The sequence below is a fragment of the Panthera leo genome, chromosome D2, assembly GCF_018350215.1.
Source record: "Panthera leo isolate Ple1 chromosome D2, P.leo_Ple1_pat1.1, whole genome shotgun sequence".
Taxonomy (NCBI): Eukaryota; Metazoa; Chordata; class Mammalia; order Carnivora; family Felidae; genus Panthera; species Panthera leo.
Genome location: NC_056689.1, coordinates 45,170,683 through 45,187,925, shown reverse-complemented (window position 1 = coordinate 45,187,925; position 17,243 = coordinate 45,170,683).

Below are 17,243 nucleotides of genomic sequence, written 5' to 3'. Positions count from 1 at the left end.
TCTTCTGCATGTCACTGCCCAGTAGTTCTCCAAGCACCATTTACTGAAGAGACTGTGTGTTTTCAATTGGATAACTCTTTCCTATTTTGTCAAAGGTTAGTTGGCAATACATTTGTGGATGAATTTCTGGGTTCTCCATTCTGTTCCTTTGATCTATGTATCTGTTTTTGTGCCAATACCATACGTTTTTGATGATTACAGCTTTGTAAGACAGCTTCGAGTCTGGAATTGTGATACCTCCAGCGTTGGTTTTCTTTTCAACTCTTCTTTGGCTAGTCAGAGTCTTTTCTAGTTCCATACAAATTTTAGGATTGTTTGTCTTAGCTCTGTGAAGAATACTGGTGTTATTTTTATAGGGATTGCATTGACTGTGTAAATTGCTTTGGGTAGTATCGACATTTTAGTAATATTTGTTCTTCCAGTCAATGAGCATGGAATGTTTTTCCACTTCTTTGTGTCTTCTTCAATTTCATTCATAAGCTTTCTATAGTTTTCAGCATACAGCTCTTTTGCCTCTTTAGGTTTATTCCTAGGTATCTTCTGGTTTTGGGTGCAATTATAAATCAGACTGATTCCTTGATACCTCTTTCTGCTGCTTCCTTATTGGTGTATAGAAATGCAACTGATTTCTGTACATTAATTTTATATCCTGTAGCTGTTGAATTCATGTATCAGCAGTTTTTTGGTGGAGTCCTTCGAGTTTTCCATGTCATTTGCAAAGAGTGAAAGTTTGACTTTTTCCTTGCCAATTTGGTTGTATTATATTTCTTTTTGTTTGACTGCTGAGGCTAGGACATCCAGTTCTATGTTGAACAACAGTGGTGAGAGTGGACATCCCTGCCATATTCCTGACCTTAGGGGAAAAACTCTCAGTTTTTCCTCACTGAGGATGATTTTAGCTGTGGGCCTTTCATATATGGCTTTTGTGATGTTGAGGTATATTCCTTCTATCCATATTTTCTTGAAGGTTTTTATCAAGAAAGGATGCTGTATTTTGCCAAATGCTTTTCCTCCATCATATTGACGGAATCATGTGGTTCTTATCCTTTCTTTCATTAATGTGGTGTATAACATTGATTGATTTGCAAATATTGAACCATCCCTGAGACCAGGAATAAATCCCACTTGATCATGGTGAATAATTCTTCTACTGTTCTGTTGCATTCAATTTTCTAGTATCTTGTGGAGAATTTTTTTCATCCTGGTTCATCAGGGATATTGGCCTGTAATTCTCCTTTCTGGTGGGACCTTTGTCCAGTTTTTGAATCAAGTTAATGCTGGCTTCATACAATGAGTGTGGAAACTTTCCTTCCATTTCTATTTTTTGGAACAGTTTGATGAGAATAGATATTAACTCTTCTTTAAATATCTGGCAGAATTCCCCTGGGAAGCCATCTGGCCTAAGACTCTTATTTGTTGGGAGATTTTTGATAACTGATTAATTTCTTTGCTGGTTATGAGCCTGTTCAAATTTTCTGTTTCTTCCTGTTCGAGTTTTGGTAGTGTGTGAGTTTCTAATAATTTGTCATTTTTTCCAGATTGCCCAGTTAGTTTGCATATAATTTTTCATCATATTCTCTTATAATTGTTTGCGTTTCTGTAGTGTTGGTTGTGATCTATCCTCTTTCATTCATGATTTTATCTATTTGCATCCTCTCATTTTTTTCTTTTTGAGAAGTCTGGCTAGGACATTACCAATTTTGTTTATTCTTTCAAAAAACCAACTTTTAGTTTCATTGATTTTTTCTACTGGGTTGTTTTTTTGTTTGTTTGTTTGTTTTTATAATTTATTTATGCTCTCATCTTTAATATTTCCTTTCTTCTGCTGGCTTTGGCCTTTATTTGCTGCTCCTTTTCTAGCTCCTTTAGTTGCAAGGTGAGGTTGTGTATATAGGACCTTCCTTGCTTCTTGAGATAGGTCTGAATTGCAATGTAGTTTCCTCTTAGGAGTCCCATTGCTGCATTCCAGAGTATTTGGACTTACTTGTTTTATTTTCATTTGCTTCCATGTTTTTTTTATTTCTTCTTTAATTTCCTGGTGAATCCATTCATTCTTTAGTAGCATATTCATTAACTTCCGTGTCTGTGAGGGCTTTCCAAATTTTTTCTTGTGGTTGATTTCAAGTTTCATAGTATTGTGATCTGAAAATATGCATGGTATGATCTCAATCCTTGTGTACCTGTTGAGGGATGATTTGTGACCCAGTATGTGATTTATTCTGGGGAATGTTCCATGTGCATTGCACTCAAGAAGAATGTGTATTTTGCTGCTTTAGGATGAAATGTTCTGAATATATCAGTTAAGTCCATCTGTCCAGTGTGTCATTCAAAGCCTTTGTTTCCTTGGTGATTTTATGCTTAGATGATATGTTCATTGCTGTAAGTAAGGTAGTAAAGTCTCCTACTATTGTGGTATTATTATTAATTTTCTTTATTTTTATGATTAATTGGTATATATATTTGAGTGCTTTCAAAATGGGGGCATAAATATTTACAATTATTAGATCTTGATGGATACACCCCTTAAAAATGATATAATGCCCTTCTTCATCTCTTATTATAGTCTTTGTTTTAAAAAAAAAGTTTCTCCCAGGGGCGCCTGGGTAGCTCAGTTGGTTGAGCATTTGACTTCAGCTCAGGTCATGATCTCACAGTTCATGGGTTCAGGCCCCACATCAGGCCCTGTGCTGACAGCTTGGAGCCTGGAGCCTGCTTCAGATTCTGTGTCTCCCTCTCTCTCTCTGCCCCTCCCCTGCTCGTGCTCTTTCTCTGTCTCTCAAAAATAAATAAACATTAAAAAATTTTAAGTAAAATAAAATATAGTTTGTCTGGGGTGCCTGGGTGGCTTTGTTAAGTGTCTGACTTCAGCTCAGGTCATGATCTTACAGTTCATGGATTCAAGCCCCAAATTGGGCTCTATGATGACAGCTCAGAGCCTACAGCCTTCGGATTCTGTGTCTCCCTCTCTCTCTGCCCGTCCGCCACTTGTACTCTTTCTCTCTCTTTCAAAAAAACAATCGACATTAAAAAAATTTTTAAAAATATGTCTGATATAAGTATGGCTACTCCAGATTTCTTTTGATGTCCATTAGTAGGATAGATGATGGTTCTCCATCCCCTCACTTTCAATCTGCAGGTTTCTTTAGGTCTAAAATGAGTCTCTTATAGGCAGCATATAGATGGATTTTATTTTTTTATCCTTTCTGATACCCTATATTTTGATTGGAGCATTTAGTCCATTTGCATTCAGATTGATTATTGAAAGATATGAATTTAGTGTCATTGTGTTACCTGTAGAGTTGGTGTTTCTGGTGATGTTCTCTGATACTTTGTAATGTTTGTTGCTTTGCTCTTCTTTTTTTTTTCCTCCACTTAGAGTCCCCCTTAAAACTTCTTGCAGGGTTTGTTTAGTTGTCATGAACTCCTGGAGTTTTTGCTTGGGAACCTCTTTATCTTTCATTCTATTCTGAATGACAGCTTTGTTGAATAAAGGATTCTAGGATGCATATTTCTCCTAGTCAGCACATTGAATGTTTCCTGCACTTCCTTTCTGGCCTGCCAAATTTCTGTGGACAGGTTTGCTGCTAACCTTATGTGTTTACCCTTGTAGGTTAAAGATGTGTTCTCCCTAGCTTCTCTAATAATTCTTTATCTTTGTATTTTGCAAGTTTCATTATGATGTGTCATGGTTTTGACCTGTTTTTATTGATTTTGAAGAGAATTCCCTGTGCCTCTGGACTAGGATGCCTGTTTCCTTCCCCCAGATTAGGGAAGTTCTCAGCTAAACATTGTTCAAATAAACCTTCTGCCCCTTTTTCCCCGCTCTTCTTCTTCTGGGATTCCTATGATACAGATATTGTTTCATTTCATGAAATAACTTAGTTCTCTAAGTCTCCCCTCATACTTTAGTAATTTCCTTTCCCTCTTTTTTTCAGCTTCATTATTTTCCATAATTTTATCTTCTATTTCACCTATTCTCCCTTCTGTTTCTTCAATCCTTGCTGTCATTGTATGCAACTTATTTTGCATCTCAGTTATAGCATTTTTTATTTCATCCTGACTAGTTCTTAGGTCTTTGATCTCTACCACAAGGTTTCTCTGGTGTCTTCTATGCTTTTTTCCAAGCCCAGATATTAGTCTTATGACTGTTGCTCAAAATTCTTGTTTAGATATATTGGTTACATCTGTTTTGAGCAAGTCCCTGGCTGAGACTTTTTCTTGGCTTTTCTCTTGGGTAGAATTTCTCCATCTTGTCATTTTGTCTAAGTTTCTGCCTTTTGCATGTTTTAAAAGCTTATTATGTTTCATGCACCTAAGAATACTATTATATTAAAAAGGATTCATACACTGCCCAGGGCCTGGCACATCAGAAAGTGTTTCTGGTATATGCTGTGTGCACTCTACTTTTGCATTTTGGCTGCTCTTTCCCACTGGTCAGTCCTTTGGAGAGCTCCTCCCTGCTTCCAGTGGTGGAATGTTTGGACCTTTAACTAGGTGTGCTCTGATTTGTTTGTTGAAACAATCCTGGGGAAAAAGGGAGGGGGAACCTGATCCCATAAAAAGAGAAAAGGAAAGGGAAACAAAAACAAACAAAAACAGAATAAAAAAAAACTGTAAGGCTGATTCCAAACAAGCAAACAATAAGAATGGGGGAAAAAAGCAGAAGAAAAGGGAAAAGAAGGAAAAAGAAAAGAATAAAAAAGCCTGATCCAAAAAAAAAAAATAGATGAAATGACAAAAAACAAATAAACTATGAGCCCAATTCCAAAAGAAAAAAAGAGCTCTCTGTGGTTGCATGGAGGGTGCTGGCTGTGCTTGTCTGGAGGAGAGTCAGAGTCAGTATTGCCCCAGTAAATAAGCAGTTGCCAGGCACCAAGGGGCAGGGTTTCATGTAAGCCAGTTCCGCTTCCAATGGGGGCTGCTGTGTTGCTCCCTGAAGTCCCACCATGTTGGTGTTTGGGGGTAAATGGCGCCACCCCAATCTCGAATGCCTGGACCAGGAATCACAACCCCCACTATTCAGGTAGCTCTCACAGAATAGCAAGGGCAGTAGCTCACCCTGAGCCACAGCTCTCCTGCATTTTTTCTTTGGCACGTGGCTAGGTTCCACAACCCAAAGTCTTAAAGGACCTAGTGTGGTGTGGATCTGCTCCCTTCCTCCAAAGTAGAGCCTCTCCACCCTGCTGATAAAAGGCCTTTGGCTGGCACCTAGAAGGTCTTTTGTCCTCAGAGAGGCAATCAACTCTCTTCCAAAAGTACTCCAGGAAGGGGATCGTTCTCTCCCAGTGCACCCCAGAGATCTCTACACCCCACTATGCACTCCAGGGCTAGCTCCCTCCTCCCCAGGAACACACACCACAGCTCTGCTCTAGAAAAAGTCACACACTTCCAAAACCTCAGAGTTTGAGCTCCAAAAGCTGTTTGCAAAAATGAACTGGGACACTTAGTACTTCTCGCTCCCTAGTCCATGTTCCAGAGAGGTTTTCCTCTTGTGCTAATATCAATGCCACACTATCTCAATGCCTCTCTCTTTCTCTCCACAGAAAGGGTTCCCTCCCTTCCACAGCGCCATCATTTTTCTCTTCCCCAGTTCACATCCACACACCTCTCCCTTGCCAAGCTGTCGCCCTCCAACAGTGGAGATCCTCCTGCCACTCTGCAGATCAATTTTCTGGGTGTTCCAAGTAATCTGACCTCAATAGAGCTGTGTCTGAGAGACGAGGAAAGCCCAGTGTCCCCCTACTTCTCTGCCATCTTAACTCCTCCTTCACAAAAACACTATTTCTTAAGTTAACTGAGGCAAACAATTAAAAAAAGTCAAAATGGTCTCTAAGACCTTTTCCCCCTTCCCCTGTCTTCTTTTTCTGTAGACACTTGGCAGCCACCTTGTGCTCAGACTCCACCTCTGTCCTCTCTGCCAAACTTAACTTTTGCTCTAAACCTCTCCCCACACCCTCCTTTCTTGAACATATTAAAACCTGACTCTGTAAAGTTAAGTCTTCTGAGGATCTAAATAAACCCCAAATTTCTTATGTTCCTTGGACTATGGCTGAACTGCAAGGCATAAAGAGCCTCCTAAACTAATTGAGGGCCTCCGTAGGTTTGCTGAAGTGCTTCAAACTTACCAACCCAGTCTCTCAGATTTATATCAATTACTCCACATGCTTTTTAGTAAGGTCAAGGCTAAACTCTGGATGAAACTAGTCAAATAACATCCTGGGAAGAATTTAGAGAAACAGCCCCTTAATTTTTGGCAAGATGCTAGAACACTTGCTGAAAATCTCCAGTGAGAAATTACAGTAGCTTTTCCCAAGCCTGTTGACTAGAACAAACTTCAGTCTTGTCCTCAAAAGCCTGATGAACCTGTCCATGACCATTACAACTGAGTATAAATTGTTTTTAAAGGAAATTCTTGTTTTCATTTAGACACTGAATCCACCAAGATAGGACTCAACTCTCTTTATTAATGGACTGAATTGGGAGCTTTCTCCTTTAGATAAAAGGACCAAGAAAGAATGGGAAACTATGTTCACTCCAGATCTAGTGGATTTGGCAAACCAGCTCACTTGCATCCTGTATTACTCACCTGAAAGAAAGACCACAACAATTCTCAGTTTTCAGCCCCAGCAAATGAAGGGCCCTAAACAGAACTTAAAACCTCCTAGTTTCTGTTATTATTGCACAGCACCAGAACATTGGGCAAAAAGGTTGTTACAAACATAAGCATTCCATACACCTTCAGGCCTCTACTCAGTCTTTCCAGTGTCCTCTTAGTTCCTAATGATGGGTTTCCAAGGAGCTAGAGGGGTGCTTCCCAAATCTCCCTCTTAAATGGCTGAGAAATTGAATGAATTTGTCTCCAGGTAGAGAATGAATTTGTCTCTGTCCTTATTGACCCTGAAGCTATGCTCTTGGGGGCTCAACCCCATTCCTATAAAGCAGCCCCAGTCTCAGAGTGCTAAAACAGTTCAGATAGTAAGGTTCTGTAATAAACCTCAACAGGTTCCTGTCTCTGAACCTATTCCCTTTTATCTAGGCCCTTTGAGATATACCCACACTTTTCTCCTTAGTTCCTCTACCCCTATTCATTTATTTGGCTGAGATTTCTTAGAAAAGTTATCATGCCAGAATATCTTTCAAAAGGGGGAAATAATCCTGGAATTTGACAGTAGTAATCAAAATAGCCAACCAGGAGAGTTAAGTGACATTTTAACATCTTTTGTTTGCTCCATCTCTGATGGCACTAGAGCTGGGGACAATGATCATGTGTTCCTATTGGATCAGCTACCATCCCCTCTATGGGAAAAATCTACAACTGATACTGGAAGAATCAACACTACATCTCCCATAAAGATTCATATATATCCCTCAAAACCTCTCCCCAGAATTAATCAATACCCTATAAATAAAGAAGCCTTTCAAGGCATTAAGCCCATAATAGAAGATTATGAGAATTAAGGCCTGACTATTCCCTGCACTGGTCTCTGCAGTGCCCCTATTTTCCTGTGAGAAAAGCCAATGACTTGGGATGGAAGTTTTTCCAGGATATTCAAGCAATACGTGGCACTATTATCCCTTGGTACCCTGTTGATCCTAACCTCCATGTGCCACTAACATCCATTCCCACTGAAAGAAAACTTTTCACTGTAATTAGTCTATGCAGCATATTTTTAGCATTCCAGTTGAGAAGGATAGCCACTGTCTTTTTGCTTTCACATGGGAAGAATGGAAATACACCAGGACAGTAATGCCCCAGGGTTTCACAGAGTCCTTCTTACTTTTTACAAACCTTAGAAGCTGATTTGGATGATAGAACATTTTCTTCAGGCTCTACTTTGTTAAAAATACTTAGACAGTGTGTTTCAATACTCCCCTTCTCACATCTCTTCACAGGAAGATAGCATCCACCTGTTAAAATCTTTGGCCTTAAAAAGACATAAAAGCTCTAGAGAAAATTGCACTTTGCTCAAATTCAGGTTCAATACTTAGGGCATTTGACCTCAGAGCAAGGAATGCATTTGGATCTAAACAAAACCCTTCACAACTGCTTGATGCTGACATATTACTTTTTGACTCCCCATGACAATGTATACGAATCTCCTCTACCAATTGCGGATTCTTCACGGCTTACTGATGGTTTTTATTTAAAGTATGAAAATGATAAAAATTGTGATTGGTACGCTATTGCAACTTCTTTTTGAAGTCTTTCAGGCAGTACCTTTACCTTTGGCTATTTTGGGCCAACAGGCTGAGTTATATGCCTTTGTTTGAGCTTGTTACCTTAGTCATGGGTAAAAGCACAAACATTTATACCAATAGTTAGTATGTCTTTGGGGTAGCTCATGACTTTGGAATATTATGGAAACAATGAGGTATTCTTACCTCCAATTGGGGATAAAATTTAAAATGGCTCCTCCGCCCAATATTTATTAGATACCATACATTTGCTGGCTGCTCTGGGTATTATTAAGGTTCCTGGGCATTCCAGGCTCAATCCCTAGAAGCAAAAGTAAACCACATCACTGATACTTCCACCAAAAACTCTGCTGTCAAGGAAACCAATAGCCAAACCTCTGTCATATCCAAAGGAATATTTCCCCAAATGATAATTTGAAAAAATTGACAAGAGATACCCAACAGTTGGCCCCAGAAAGGGAAAAGCAATATTGGAAATCTAATAACTGTTGGCTTGATAAAAACTCTAGTTTGTACGAAATAACAGTCCAGCCCTACCAGAAATTCTAAAATTCTCACTACTTACCATTGTACATACATAAAAAGCATTAATAAGACCTCTCTTGTCCCACCTGTTCAAAGTATAATCCAGTTAAACCTGTTTTCACAAATAGATTTCATACAGCTTTCCCCATCTTGTGGATGTAAAGATGTTTTAGTCATGGTTTGTATGTTTTCTCACTGGACTGAAGTTTTCCCTTATAGACAGGACAGTGCTTATTTTGTAGCTCAAATTCTGCAAGAAAATGTTGTCCCTACCTGGGGAACCACCCTCAAACTCCATAATGATTGGGGAACCCATTTTACTGATTGGGTGCCTTGACAAATTTGTGCTGTCTGGAGAGTTTTCACAAGACTTTTATTGTGCATGCCATCCTTAATCCTCAGGGTTAGTCAGACACATAAACATCACTATTAAGACTCATTTGGCAAAATGTGTAGAGACTTTCAACCATCTTGCCAAAAGCACTGCTATTAGTCCTTCTAAATCTCAGATCCATCCCTGTTGATACTCATGGACTCATCCCTTGAGCTAGTCACAGGATGTTGAATGCACTTGGCCCCTGCCTCCTTTGACCCACAATGGATAAAAGGATATATACTTCAATATTGTAAAGCCCTAATGGCTTCTATTTAAAAATAATCATGCTTTGGTAGAACAGTCTTTTCATAGTGTACTCCCAGATGTTGACCTTAGGTATCATACCTTGCAACCTGGAGATTTTGTCTATTGGAAAGGACACCTCCAGAAAGACTCTTTATCTTTGCTGGAAAGGTTCTTATCAGGAACTGCTAACCAACCCTTGTGCTGCCAAACTCCAGGAATAGATTCTTGGATTCATATGACACATCTAAAGAAAGCACCAAACCTGATTGGACCTGTACTCATTCTGGTGATGAGAAAGTAAGGATTTTCTAGAGTTGAAGCAGATGACATCTGACAAGACAGCTTTCCCAAGATGTCTGGACCAGCCTTTATTCTCACTGTTGTTTCTTCTATCTCTTTTCTGGGTTGGGGGCGGGGGGACCCTTATATTCCTTTCCCTAACTCTTGCAAAAGGGAGAAAACTCTCCCATGATTATAGTCTTTCAGAAACAGCCTTATCATGATCCTATAACAAATAACTCTTCCACCTGCTTTTTCTGAAGGGTTAGAAGGTTCAGAATTCACAAAAGTCTTTTCTTTATCTGAACTATGAACTGACCCTGGACTCTTATCCAAATTCATGATTTCTGAATTTACAATTTTACAGACTGTATTACTGCCAATACATTTGATTGTAAACAGTTATTTTGAGAGAAATATTGTTTTTAAACATTTTTGAAGTTTTGCTATTCTTGCAAAAAGTTCATTAGTTATTGCTTTATGTTTATACCTTCACCATATCTTCCCAAATGCACTCAGTTTTTTTCAGTATATTCTGCAGTGTTCACTATTCCATTTTCATGGCTGCTGTAAATAGAAACTTCCAGGAAGGATACATGACTTTGGGTTAGCCTTCATAGGAAAAACTTTCCTCTCCTAAGTCAGAATAGTGCCAATAAATGTTTCAGTTGGTGGCTTGCAGACCTAGAGTGGAGTCCTGGCTTAGAACCATAATGCAATTTGGAATTGTCACATTACTTTTTATTCTTTACTTGTCTGTCAGCCTTTGTATAGATGACATATCCCATAAGATGATGCTGACTCAACACTTAAAAATTTTTTTTAATGTTTATGTATTTTTGAGAGTGAGAGCACAATAAGGGGAGGGGCAGACAGAGAGAGAGGAAGACACAGAATCTGAAGCAGGCTCCAGGCTCCAAGCAGTCAGCACAGAGCCCAACGCAGGGCTCAAACTCACCAACTGCAAGATCATGACCTGAGCTGATGTCAGACACTCAACTGACTGGCTAGCTCAACACTTTGAGATGATTTCCAACACTTATGACATTAAGAAGATACAGATTTTATTTTCTTTTAATGTTTATTTATTTTTGAGAGAGAGGAAGAGAGAGAAAGAGAGAGAGAGAGCACAAGTGGAGAAGAGGCAGAGAGAGAAGGGGACAGAGGATCTAAAGTAGGCCCTGCACTGACAGTGCAGAGTCCGATTCAGGGCTCAAACTCACGAACTGGGAAATGATGCCCAATGCATGACTCAAACTCAGGAACCATGAGATCATGACCTGAGCCAAACTTTAATGCCAAACAGACTAAGCCACCCAGATGCCTTGAGAAGACATAGACTTTATATGGGAAATGTCTGAGAGCTCTTGTTGCTTAAATGTGTCTGTAAGTGGTTCCTCTGATGTAGAACATAATAACCAGGTAAGGTCTTTCCTGGCATTGAGGGACAAAACCAGTAAATGTGGAAAACCTGACTCTTACTCAGTGATGCTTGAAAAGATCTTGATCAAAAGGGGGAAATGTGGAAATTAATAAAAGGAAACCTTACTAAAATGGAGTTAGGAGGCCAGCAGGAGGAGCTCTTGTGCCCTACCGCCCATCATGAATTGCAAACCCAAGAGAAGATGAACCTTGTAAGTCCATAGTATTTTAGCTACTACTTTGCTACCCCAGCAGGAGGTAGAAAAGCTTTTCTCCACTCTTGGCAACAGCCCACCCAGTGAATCTGTTTCAACTTAACCAATGAACTCACTATACTTTGAACCTCTAGTTTACTTCAATAGATGTTTTGTTTAAAGCAACCCTCCCAAATTCCCCTTTTCCTCTATAAAAGAACATTTCTCTCCTTTGTTCTCAGAACTTGCCTATGGTTTTGCTGTAGCTTACTTGTCCCAAATTGCAATTCTCTGCTATTCCTGAATAACCCCATTTTTGCTGATAAAATGTCTGACAGTTTTACTTTTAAGGTTAGCACCATCAAAAAAGCAAATAGAATACTAGATCTGAAGAATACAATGACTGTACTAAAGAATACAATAGAAAGCTTCAACAGCAAAGCAAATGTGACCAAACAAAAGAAAGAATCAATGAACTAAAAAGTCATTTGAAATTATCCCATCAAAGGATCAAAAAGAAAATGAAATAAGAGTAAAGAAAGACTTAATTATGAGACAGTATCAGCAGAACTATGAACTATAAGAATACCAGAATGAGAAGATAAGGAGAATGGGAAAATATTTGTAAACCATAGGGGTTGAAAAGTAACCAAATGTGGAACAAGAAATGGACATCCAGCTTCATGAGGCCCAAAGGACCCAGATAAGTTGAGCCAAAAAAACAAAAACAAAAACAAAAACACTACACTGAGACACATTCTAAGTAAATTGTCCAAAGTTAAAGAATGAATTTTGAAAGCAGCAAGCAAAACAAGTTACCACAAACACAGAAGCCCCATCAGACCTAGGTTGGATTCCTCAGCAGAAACTTTGTAGGCCAGGAGAAAGAAGGATGATATATTCAAATATTAAAAAAAAAAAAACCTGTCAATTAAAAATACTTTACCCAGCAAAGCTGTACTCTAGAAATGAAGAAGAGATGAAAAATACTCCCAGTGAACAAAAGCTGAAGGAGATCATCACCAGGAGACCTGCCTTACAGGAAATGTTAGAGGATGGTCATCAAGCATAAATAAAGAAAAATTAACATCATGAAAACATAAGAATATATTTGTAAAACTCACTAGTAATTTCAAAAATACTGTGGAAGCCAGATCCTCTAATATTGTAATGGTAGTGCATAATTCATGTAGAACACTAGTTTAAAGTTTAAAAAGTATTAACCAAAGGGGAGGAACCAAGATGGCGGAACAGCATGGAAGTGTTTTGTGTGTCTCACATCCATGAATACAGCCAGAACAACACTAAGCCATCCTGCACACCTAGAAAACTGATCTGAGGATTAACACAACAATCTGTACAACCTGAACCAGAGAAATCAGCAGAAAGAGAAAAAATTCATTTTTATTTTCAATTTTGATTAAAAATATTTTTCTTTAATTTTTTTCTACTATATTTTTTAATTTGTGTAAATTTTTTCAAATTTTATTTTACTTCCATCATTTCATTTTAGTCTCCTTCTGTGTATTCATTTTTTTCAAATTTTCAAACGATTTCCTTTTTCTTTCTTTCTTTCCCCTTTTTTCTCTAATCTATCAAGCCTCTTTCAACACCCAGACCAAAACACATCTAGAATCTAGCATCATTTATTCGATTTTTTTGTGTGTTTATTTTTAATTTTTTAAAAATTTAAGATTTTTTATTTTAATGTTTATTTTAATTTTAATTTTTTTACCTCATTAATTCCTTTTCTCCCTTCAAAATGATGAAACAAAGGGATTCACCTCAAAAGAAAGAGCAGGAAGAAACGACAGCCAGGGACTTAACCAACACTGATACAAGCAAGATGTCTGAACAAGAATTTAGAATCACGATAATAAGAATACTAGCTGGAGTCGAAAATAGATTAGAATCCCTTTCTGCAGAGATAAAAGAAGTAAAAACTAGTCAGGATGAAATAAAAATTGCTATAACTGAGCTGCAATCTCAAATGGATGCCACGGCAGCAAGGATGGATGAGGCAGAACAGAGAATCAGCGATATTGAGGACAAACTTATGGAGAATAATGAAACAGAAAAAAAAGAGTGAGATTAAGGCAAAAGAGCAGGATACAAGAATTAGAGAAATCAGTGACTCATTAAAAAGGAACAACATCAGAATCCTAGGGGTCCCACAAGAGGAAGAGAGAAAAATAGGGGTAGAAGGGTTATGTGAGCAAATCATAGCAGAAAACTTCTAACCTGGGGAAAGATACAGACATCAAAATCCAAGAAGCACAGAGGATTCCCATTAGATTCAACAAAAACTGACCATCAACAAGGCATATCATAGTATAATTCACAAAATACTCAGGCAAGGAGAGAATCATGAAAGCAGCAAGTGGAAAAAAGTCCTTAGCCTACAAGGGAAGACAGATCAGGTTTGCAGCAGACCTATCCACAGAAACTTGGAAGGCCAGAAAGGAGTGGCAGGATATATTCAATGTGCTGATCAGACAAATATGCAGCCAAGAATTCTTTATCCAGCAAGGTTGTCATTCAAAATAGAAGGAGAGATAAAAAGTTTCCCAGACAAACAAAAATTAAAGGAGTTTGTGACCACTAAACCAGCCCTGCAAGGAATTTTAAGGGGGACTCTCTGAGGGGAGAAAAGATGGGAAAAAAAAACAAATAAAAAGAACAGAAGCAACAAAGACTAGAAAGGGCCAGAGAACACCACCAGAAACTCCAACTCTACAAGAAACATAATGGCAATAAATTCATATCTTTCAGTACTCACTCTAAATGTCAATGAGCTAAATGCTCCAGTCAAAAGACATAGGGTAACAGCATGGATAAGAAAACAAGATCCATCGAAATGCTGTTTACTAGAGACACGCTTTAGACCTAAAGACACCTTCAGATTGAAAGTAAAGGGATGGAGAACAATCCAGCATGCTAATGGTCAACAAAAGAAAGCAAGGGTAGCCATACTTATATCAGACAATCTAGACTTTAAAATAAAGACTGTATCAAGAGATGAAGAAGGGCGTTATATCATAATTAAGGGGTCTATCCACGAAGAAGACCTAATAATTGTAAACATTTATGCTCCAAATGTGAGAACACCCAAACATATAAATCAATTAATCACAAACATAAATAAACTCATTGATAGTAATACCATAATAGTAGAGGACTTCAACACCCTACTCACAGCAATGGACAGATCATCTAATCAAAATATCAGCAAGAAAAACAATGGCTTTGAATGACACATTGGACCAGATGGACTTAACTTGTATATTCAGAACATTTCATCCTAAAGCAGCAGAATATACATTCTTCTCCAGTGCACATAGAATGTTCTCCAGAATAGACCACATACTGGGGTACAAATCAGCCCTCAGCAAGTACAAAAAGATTGAGGTCATACCGTGCATATTTTCAGACCACAATGCTATGAAATTCGAAATCAACCACAAGAAAAATTTGCAAAGATAACAAATACTTGGAGACTAAAGAACATCCTACTAAAGAATGAATGGGCTAACCAAGAAGTTAAAGGAGAAATTAAAAAGTTCATGGAAGGCAATGAAAATGATAACACCACAACCCAAAACCTGAGGGACGCAGCAAAGGTGGTCATAAGAGGAAAGTATATAGTAATCCAGGCCTTCCTAAAGAAGGAAGAAAGATCTCAGATACACAACCTAACCTTACGCCTTAAAGAGCTGGAAAAAGAACAGCAAATAAAACCCCAAACTAGCAGAAGACAGGAAATAATAAAGATTAGAGCAGAAATTAATGTTATCAAAACCAAGAAAACAGTAGAACAGATCAGTGAAACCAGAAGCTGGTTCTTTGAAAGAATTGACCAAATTGATAACCCCCTAGCCAGTTTGATCAACAAGAAAAAGGAAAGGATCCAAATAAATAAAATCAAGAATGGAAGAGGAGAGATCACAACCAACACAGCAAAAACAAAAACAATAATAAGAGAAAATTATGAGCAGTTTTATGCCAATAAAATGGGCAGTGTGGGAGAAATGGACAAATTCCTGGAAACATATACACTCCCAAAACTGAAACAGGAAGAAATAGGAAATTTGAACAGACCCATAACCAGTAAGGAAATTGAATTAGTAGTCAAAAATCTGCCAAAAAACAAGAGTCCAGGGCCAGATGGTTTTCCAGGGGGAATTCTACCAAACATTTAAGGAAGTGTTAACACCTATTTTCTTGAAGCTGTTTCAAAAAATAAAAATGGAAGGAAAACTTCCAAACTCTTTCTATGAAGCCAGCATTACCTTGATTCCAAAACCAGACAGAGACCCAACTAAAAAGGAGAACTATAGACAAATTTCTCTGATGAACATGGATACAAAAATCCTCAACAAGGTATTAGCCAACTAGATCCAACAATACATTAAAAAAATTATTCACCACAACCCAGTGGGATTTATACCTGGTATACAGGGCTGGTTCAATACCCACAAAACAATGTGATTCTTCACATCAATAAAAGAAAGGACAAGAACCATATGATCCTCTCAATAGATGCAGAGAAAGCATTTGACAAAATTCAGCATCCTTTCTTGACAAAAACCCTCAAGAAAGTAGGGATAGAAGGAGTATACCTCAAGATCATAAAAGCCATATATGAAAGACCCAACGGTAATATCATCCTCAATGGGGAAAAACTGAGAGCTTTCCCCCTAAGGTCAGGAACAAGACAGGGATGTCCACTCTTGCCACTGTTATTCAACATAGTATTGGAAGTCTTAGCCTCTGCAATCAGACAACACAAAGAAATAAAAGGCATCCAAATCGGCCAGGAGGGAGTCAAACTTTCACTCTTCGTAGATGACATGGTACTCTATGTGGAAAACCCAAAATTTTCCACAAAAAAACTGCTATGACTGATTCATGAGTTCAGCAAAATGTGGCAGTATATAAAATCAATGCACAGAAATCAGTTGCATTCCTATACACCAACAATGAAGCAACAGACAGAGATATCAAGGAATTGATCCCATTTACAATTGTGCCCAAAACCATAAAATACTTAGGAATAAATCTAGCCAAAGAGGTGAAAAATCTATACACTGAAAACTATAGAAAGTTTATGAAAGAAATTGAATAAGACACAAAAAAAAAATGGAAAAAGATTCCATGCTCCTGCATAGGAAGAACAAATATTGTTAAAATGTCGATACTACCCAAAGCAATCTACACATTCAATGCAATCCCTATGAAAATAACACCAGCATTCTTCAGAGAGCTAGGACAAATAATCCTAAAATTTGTATGGAACCAGAAAGGACCCCGAATAGCCAAAGCCATCTTGAGAAAGAAAACCAAAGCAGGAGGCATCACAATCCCACACTTCAAGGATACTACAAAGCTGTAATCATCAAGACAGTATGGTACTGGCACAAGAACAGAGACTCAGATCAATGCAACAGAATAGGGAGCCCAGAAATGGACCCACAAACATATGGCCAACTAATCTTTGACAAAGCAGGAAAGAATATCCAATGGAATAAGGACAGTCTCTTCAACAAGTGGTGCTGGGAAAACTGGACAGCGACATGCAGAAGAATGAACCTGGACCACTTTCTTACACCATACACAAAAATAAACTCAAAATGGATGAAAGACCTAAATGTAAGCCATCAAAATCCTCAAGGAGGAAGCAGGCAAAAACCTTTTTGATCTTGGCTGCAGCAACTTCTTACTCAACACATCTCCGGAGGCAAGGGAAACAAAGCAAAAATGAACTACTGAGACCTCATCAAAATAAGAAGCTTCTGCACAACAAAGGAAACAATAAGCAAAACTAAAAGGTAACCAACAGAATGGAAGAAGATATTTGCAAACGACATATCAGAGAAGGGGTTAGTATACAAAATCTATAAATAACTTATCAAATTCAACACCCAAAAAAAGCAAATAATCCAGTGAAGAAATGGGCAAAAGACATGAATAGACTCTTCTCCAAAGAAGACATCCATATGGCCAGC